We start from the raw sequence: 8,105 nt of genomic DNA, 5'->3' as shown, positions 1-8,105 counted from the left end.
GTAGTTTTTGTATGCAAACTGATTAGTTAAGCATTAGCCACACTACATCTCTAAGACAGTATTTACTTCCTTGATTTTTATTTAGTAATGGCAAATATCTTTTGTTAGTTCATGTTCTTTGAGCCTTTTAGCACAGGAAGGTAAAACATTTGCAATGTCAAGCTATGTACAGAAAGTGACCCTCGTGATTCAAGTGTTTTTGAATGATTGGTCAACAAATGTGTGTGATCACATTAGGTTTCACACAGATCCATTACATTTGTTATAACTTTGAGTCTTGAGACTCCATCTTGCTATTCCCATAATTATAAAAATAAAATACCTTACTGATCAGAGTATATTCTGTGCACCAGTGTTGGTGTGTTCATCTATTCAGATTTAAGCTTTTGAAGTATGTTTATTCAGCAGTTGTTTTGTGTCTTTAACAGTACAACCACATTTATAAGAGGAAATCTAATGGTCATGTAAATTTTTCACTGAGGATGTAATACGTTATGGCAGTCAAAAGACTTTCCTAACAGCACTGCATCCAGCAATAAAATAATCACAAAATATCTGAGATTATGAAATTGCAAATTCCATGTTATTGTCTTTGCATATTAGGGTGTATACACTCCTTCCAATACCTGTTATGGCATATTTATGACACTGTTATATCATCACTTGAGAAAGCTACTAAGGCAAATAAAAACACATTTATGATACTAAAACGAACAAAAACAAAACAAAACAAAAATGATTTGAGTGTCTGTTTTTTATTCGATAAGAGTTCCACATTGATGTACCACAGTGAATTAATTTTGTCGCAGAGATCAAGAGACATTAGTGTGTGGAATTGAGGCTGAAGTTCCTCAGTGAAGCAGAGAATAAGGGCAGAATGATTGAAAGGTTGTGGTGGTGCCACAGACCTTGACTGACACTTGATTCGAGAGTGCAGCAGGTCACAAAGACTTATAAGAGCTTACGACTTAAACCAACCAGCCACTGCCTGGAATGAACTTTCATGGCGATTTGATCTTTAGAGAGGCTGAGTTGTTGGTTTTTAGACCGGGATCTAGACCTTTTCTCTCAGAGATGGAACGATGAGAATGCACTTTAGAGCTGATGATATACCAGAATTATTGTGCTCTTTGGCTCTCAACTGAATGAAGTAAAGTACAAGTTTGCATTATACATTATATTCATGTATATTTTAACAAAGGGAGCCATAAAATGAAATGACAGGAGATGGTCTTTATGCTGACGCTAACTCTGCTCTCTACGCTGTCAAGACTCTTTGAAATCCGACTGTACAATGAATTGCAAAAAGAAACATATTTGCATAACTATCTAAATCCCCAAAAGATGTCACCATGGCTCCTAAATATAATCAAACTCTTCCAATTAGCCCTTTATTTTGCCATTTGGACACTTTTTGCTAATACAGTAGAAAATGTTCGTAATAAAGAGTGAAGGGAAGCAGATATTTAGAAATTTTTACTGCCCAAATCACAGCTACCATTCACTCAAAGGAGTTAAAGCATGACCCTTTTTTGCTAAATTTTCTAATTATGGTTATCAAATGTAATTAGACAATAGTATTCATGCAGAACTTAACTTTGACATCATCCCTCATAAAAAGTATGTAATTAGTCTCTGGCAGCCATTCAGAAGAGGCAAACAGCTTTTTACATATGAATGTTAATGCTTCACAGCAATCTCTCAGATATGAAGTCATGAAAACACACCAGAAGAATTAGTAATTATTCTTTCAGACTGCAGACTCTTTGTGCTCCTTTCAATGGATAATATTTTATGGCTCATCAGGTAGTGATGATGGAGTAAGGACTTTATTCTTATAATCTCGAAAAATATCATATTAATATCCCCCCCTTTCTTCCTAATTAATAACTTTGCACCAACTTTTCACCCATGGCAGTATATATTACGTTATCATAGGTCCCTCAAACCATTTAATAATAATATACAACAGTCTTGGAGGCAATGAGTATTTATTTAGATCAGAAATTTTGTGATGTGGTCTGGAATAAATGAACCACTTTGATATGTGTGCCTCTTTGGAGTTTGATACTTCAATTTCTTGTGTTATTCCATGGCTTGTCAAAAAAAAAACATGTCTTTTGCCAGCCATGCCAGATTTTCTCAGTGAGCATTGATAGATGTGGTGCCAATATGCCAAAGAGAGCGTTCTATTTTTTTTTCTGCAAGCCTCATTCTGTTGAAGGTAATGGGCAGCCATCTGACAGTCTTGGCATCATCACCACCAACTCCACAAACTCAGTCCAGCACCTCCAACATCCATTCACCAGAGAAGGATTTGTTAATAATCCCGTCCTCATATTGTAGTGCCATCTGGTCTGATGCAAGCCATTAAAGGGAAACAATCAATTAGACTGTACAGATTGAATTTCTGCACTCGATCGTCTACGTCACTCTTCAGTCAAGAATCATCTGTTCGGTTTGGTCTTACACAGACAATCTGCTCAGTCTTAATGCCACAGCGCTAGAAATAATAACTGTGCAGTCACAATACACACAGAACAATGCTTTTGTTAGAACTGTAAATCCAACACATTCTCATTTCTAACTCGTCAAATACGGCAGCTCGGTCAGCGGCCCTATGCTTCAAACTGTGATGCTCTACATACCCCTCTAGTGTCAGTTTTGCACATGCAGGGCTGTTCAATAATAATTGAGGCAATTTTAGCATCTCCAAGGCGGAGATAACAAAATTGTCGCGTCTCGGAGGTGACAGTGCTAACCACTGTGCCTCATATCCATTCTAGCCTTTTAAAAATCCCACTCTTGCTTTTAGATCAGACCCTTCACCGATTTTGGAGTACAATGGAACTTAAAACATTTTCAGTTGCATTGGTGGTTCAGTGGTAGAATTCTCGCCTGCCACGCGGGAGGCCCGGGTTCGATTCCCGGCCAATGCATCAGGCTTGTTTTTGTGTGTTAGCAAAACTGATGCTAGAGGGGTACCTAGAGAGTGTCACAGTTTGAAGCGTAGGCCCACTGACCAAACTGCCATATTTGACGAGTTGGGAATGAGAGCATGTTGGTAAATTTGGGATCTTGTGAGTGTCCAGTTCTAGTGGTCTTGAGTGAAAGAATGTCTTGGGTAAAATGTAGGAGACTGTACCACTCAGGCTGATGTAGGATTTTGTAGTCATACGCTCATTGACTGGAGTGGTAAGGACAAAATGAGCTCTGCTTACACAGCATCCACATTCTCAGGCTTTATACACCTCATTTCCCATTTGATGATGAAATACTGGAGCAATTTTCATCGCATGATTTCTGTGTTCAAATTGCGGTCTCACAGGCTAAGACAAGAGGAGTGATACTGACAGGATGGTAGTGCTTGGAACAACCCTCTAAATTCTCACAGGTCAGAATCTCTCAGAGGTGATGTGACCTCTGGTCAGATCTCTTCTGAATGACTAAAAGTTGTGGCAGTTTAATTCTATGAGATCAGCCAACACAAATAGGCATGTATTATTCATTTGTAATCCAAGTACAGAGATTCAAATTATACGGTATAATTTACAAGGCCATGGAACCATTACAATCTGTGTGTGCTTCATATGTATATATATGAGAGAAACAAAGAAACAGTATATCATGCATACACTATATATATATATATATATATATATATATATATATATATATATATTATGTGTGTGTGTGTGTGTGTGTGTGTGTGTGTGTGTGTGTGTGTGTAAATCAGGTGCATAGCATAACTTTGTCATGTGATTCTCTGAAGGTCTCCTTTTGACAAGTCAGGCCTCCCATGGTGAAATATTGTATATTTAATTCCGTATGTTTTGTCATTGTCATATTGATTGTCTGCTTAGTGGTGAACGTCTCCAGACTCATCCAAGGAAAACAAACCTCAATAAGATCTATTGCTCTCTGTGTATTTAATGAAATCTATAAGCTGCAACTTCCCCACCTTTCGTCCAATGAGCGCTGGGATAGGCTCCAGAGCCCCCGCAACCCTAATTAGGATAAACAGCTTAGAAAATGAATGAATGAATGGTATAAGCGGCAACTGAAGTCTCCCAATGGGAAATCCCTGTAAATACTTAGTAGGAGATGTTGCTGCAACCAATTAAAATATTGAGGTTGTTAATAAGTTTCTGTTTTTTCTTCTTTAATAAAAGCAGACTTTGCTGTCCAGTAGTAAACTCTCAGGGCACTTGAAATAAAGTATCTTTCGCTGTATTTATAATTTAATATTCCAAAAAATATAAGCTTGAGAGAGCTTATTGGCCTTGTTTGTGTGTTTCAGTGAATGGTTCTAAAATACACAAGTGTATTGTATCGAAAATCTTGGTCAGGAATATATGGTTTTATGAGTCTGCTTTTCTTCAAGTTCTTCTGGTAACTTTTTCAATTTTAATGGGACAGGGAACTCCATCAAGTTTCAAGACACTTTGAACATAAAGCCTACCAAGAAGCAAAAACTTCACTGCATATTGCACTTCACAATAAAATATTCCGGAAAGCCAATAACTGCAAGGATAGATTAACATTTAAAGAAAAATGGAAAATTTTACTTTAGTTTTGATGTCAGAATAAATTGTTGCCTGACTTATCATGGTGCAGTTTTGTTTTAACACACAGTTTTCCTGCTAAAACTGTTCATGTTAATTAAATTCTGAGTACCCATATGAATCTCAATTTTCAACATATCCTGTATTTACAATGGATGTGAAAAATGACATTTACAGGTTTCTTGAAAATACATCTGTACACAACGTGAAAAGAATAAAAACATGATAATATGAAATACCGTTAATGTGAACATATACAAAAACCGTTAGAGAAAATATGAGCACAAATGGGTTATTTGTGAAATATGTGGTTGTTTTAGCAAGGGAAGATAAGGGCTTTTAGCAAGGAAAGATGAGGGTGTCTGGGTGACATGGTTTCTAACATTATTTTAGTAGTGATTGCTTGAACAGAATACAATATTTCATCCTCGAAGTTTCTTCAGAGGTGCACATTTTTTAGACTAGTTTAGATGGGACAAATTTTGAGTTATATATCCGCATCATCAAAATCTTATTGACCTTGCGTGGTCACCAAAGTAGAATCTGCAAAACCCCAACTATTAATCTTTCTCCAAGCTTAGCTAGCTGCAGTTTTCTCAGTATAACTGCTCTCCAAGCAAATGAATACATCGACCTCACAGATTCAAATCTAATCTCATGATTTCTCCCGTTTCTTTCAAAAATACTTGAAAAAATTGAAGCTGCTCAGCTGATAGCCCATATGTCCTCTAACAGTCTGTTTGAAATATTTCAGTCAGGCTTCAGGTGTTTTCACTCTACTGAAACCGCGCTTACTAGAGTAACTAATGATCTTTTATTAGCCATGGATGCTGGTGCTACTTCTATTCTTATTCTGCTTGATCTGAGTGCAGCATTTGACATGGTCGATCACACTATATTGTTAAAGCGCCTGGAAAACCAAATTTGCATTAGTGGCCTGGCGCTCTCTTGGTTTAAGTCTTATCTCTCTGAGAGAAAGCAGTGAGTAAACTATAATAATGTGACCTCTGAATACCGTAAGCTTAACTATGGTGTTTCCCAGGGATCAGTCCTTGGCTCTCTTCTATTCTCTATGTACATGCTCCCTTTGGGTGACATTATTTGTGGTTACAACATTAACTTCCATTGTTATGCTGATGATACTTAGATTTTCTTACCTATCCAGCACAATGACCGCTCTGAATTGGCTAACCTTGAGGCATGTCTTTGTGCTATTAAGGGTTGGATGTCTTCAAATTTCCTGATGCTTAACGCAGGCAAGACTGAAATGCTGGTCATTGGTCCCCCTATGCATAAACATCTTTTTAGTGATCTTACCCTAAATTTTGACAACTGCATCATCTCTCAAAACTCTTCAGCTAAAAACCTTGGTGTGATTTTTGACTCTAGTCTCTCGCTAGTCACTCATATCAAGAACACAACCAAAACTGCCTTTTATCACCTCCCTAACATTGCTAAAATTAGGCCCTTCTTAAGTATGGCTGATGCAGAAACCATTGTTCATGCATTCGTCACGTCTCACCTCGATTACTGCAATGTTCTTTACTCTGGCCTGCCTGCCTCTAGTACCAATAGTCTTCAGCTGGCCCAGAATGCTGCTGCTAAAATTTTGACCAGAACGAAGAAGTTTGATCACATTACCCCTGTCCTGGCTTCCCTTCATTGGCTCTCAATTCATGCAAGGGCAGATTTTGAGGTCCTCTTATTAACATATAAAATTTTACATGGGCTTGCGTCTTCCTACCTGTCTGACTTAATTACACCCTATAACCCACCTCACACACTTCGCTCTCGAGATTCTGGACTATTAGTCATTCCAAGAGTTAAAAAGAAGTCTGCTGGCAACTGAGCCTTTTCCTACCAATCTCCCTTCCTCTGGAATGGTTTACCTACAGAAGTTAGAGAAACTCTCTCAATACCTTTAAAACGAGACTAAAGACTTATCTATTTTCTCGAACTTATGCATAATATAATTTTGATTTGACTTTGTTATAGACATGTAAAGCCCTTTGAGACTATAAATAGTGATATTGGGCTCTAAATAAACTTGTTTTTATTATTATTATATGAGTGGGGTCTCAATAAAATTCTATCACCTTATCTGGCAAAATTTAGCTAAGGTATCACTGGTTGTGCCTGCTATTACAACAAACCCCAAAAACTTCACTCTGGGTAGATTTCAGAGGAAGAGTCAGCATTATGGACTAACAGTGCCACTTGTTCTGAGTTGCAAAAGTCAGCATTTTCATGCACCATTAAAGAATACCACTTGAAATTTCTGCATTTATTTAGAATTTAGTTTTGAATCTGTTTCCTGTATAATTCCAATCAATTTATTTTGCAATGCTATTCCTGTATTTGGCATTTCCTGGAGCAATATCGATGTACTGTTTCAGTGCTGCATTTCTCTTGGTAATAGTAATTCAGGGGGACTCAAAATTTTGCTTTATTCATCTGTGTCCTCTCAAATGTATGTATTGTTACCAACAAAAGCAATCAAATCAGTATCATTGCTTTGAGTGATTGCTTGCTGAATTTTAATATTGCTTTGTTAGAGGGCCTTAACAGTACACATAAAAAGTCAGTTGTAGGTTTGGAGACTATTTTCTTGGCACTACCTCAATCACTGAATGTTTTCTTTTTCTCAGAGCCATATTCCTGGATGAGAGAAGCACAGAAGCCAAAAAATCTGTCTTGTAGGTTGGAATACAAAGTGTCAAAGTGTTTTCTTGTTTTCTGAAAATGTACTTTGATGGTGCCATTCTGTATTTTAGAGGCTTTCATCTTTTTCGCAATATTCTCAGTTTTAACTGGATCAAATGTGATTTTCCATTTGTTTAGCATGACATTTTTTTATTTTTACAAAAAAGAAAGTATGCGCTCATTCAGAGAGTCAAGTCAGTTGTTGTGAGATTCTTCATTTCAGAGACTTACAAAATATATCATTCATTTATGGTGTTTGCATAAAGGCACTAAAATAATTAAAAGCTGTCAGAAGAGCAGGCAAAATATACATTAAATAAGTTCATATTATAGCTACTCAAAGCAACTCGTATTCAACTTGCAAAATATAAAAATGTACTACTGCCTACTACAGCAAAAAGCTGCTCATTAAATCAAAACATCCATGTGGCCTATAACAAGAACCAGCTTTGAACTCAGTAAAACTATATCTGAACAGAAGTCAAGCATACACAATCTCAGGAAGTTGCAGGATTTTTCAATTTCCTGATTGTTTCTCTGATGCTTGTAGCATCATGCAGCTGTGGAGTGCCAGAGGAAAGGTGATATGGAATTATCTTCATTCTGCAGAGCTGGGATTTACTGTGCATTTACATATATTTATTCAGCGGATGTTCTTATTTAAAGTGACTACAAACGTGCATGGTCAAAAATAAAATAAGCTGAGATTTCTTGAGGGATGTGAATTTAATGCAAGCTACAATATATGTTAAATGCTCCATGTGCAAATCTTGTGAGAAAGGCCAGAAAAGCCTAGATAGTCATTCTAGTTTTGTAGATCTAAGTGATTGCAGGGTT

General features: G+C 37.0%; 1 non-coding gene across 1 annotated transcript; it reads left to right on the top strand.

The window, feature by feature from the left end:
• The first annotated feature begins 2,868 nt into the window (after positions 1–2,868).
• On the top strand, positions 2,869–2,939 carry trnag-gcc (transfer RNA glycine (anticodon GCC)). Its single transcript has one exon. It is a non-coding gene; the product is annotated as a tRNA-Gly (tRNA).
• The last annotated feature ends 5,166 nt before the right edge of the window (positions 2,940–8,105 follow it).

Source organism: Chanos chanos, chromosome 10 (genome assembly GCF_902362185.1).
Source record: "Chanos chanos chromosome 10, fChaCha1.1, whole genome shotgun sequence".
NCBI classification, from domain to species: domain Eukaryota; kingdom Metazoa; phylum Chordata; class Actinopteri; order Gonorynchiformes; family Chanidae; genus Chanos; species Chanos chanos.
This window is presented reverse-complemented; position numbering and strand designations above follow the sequence as displayed.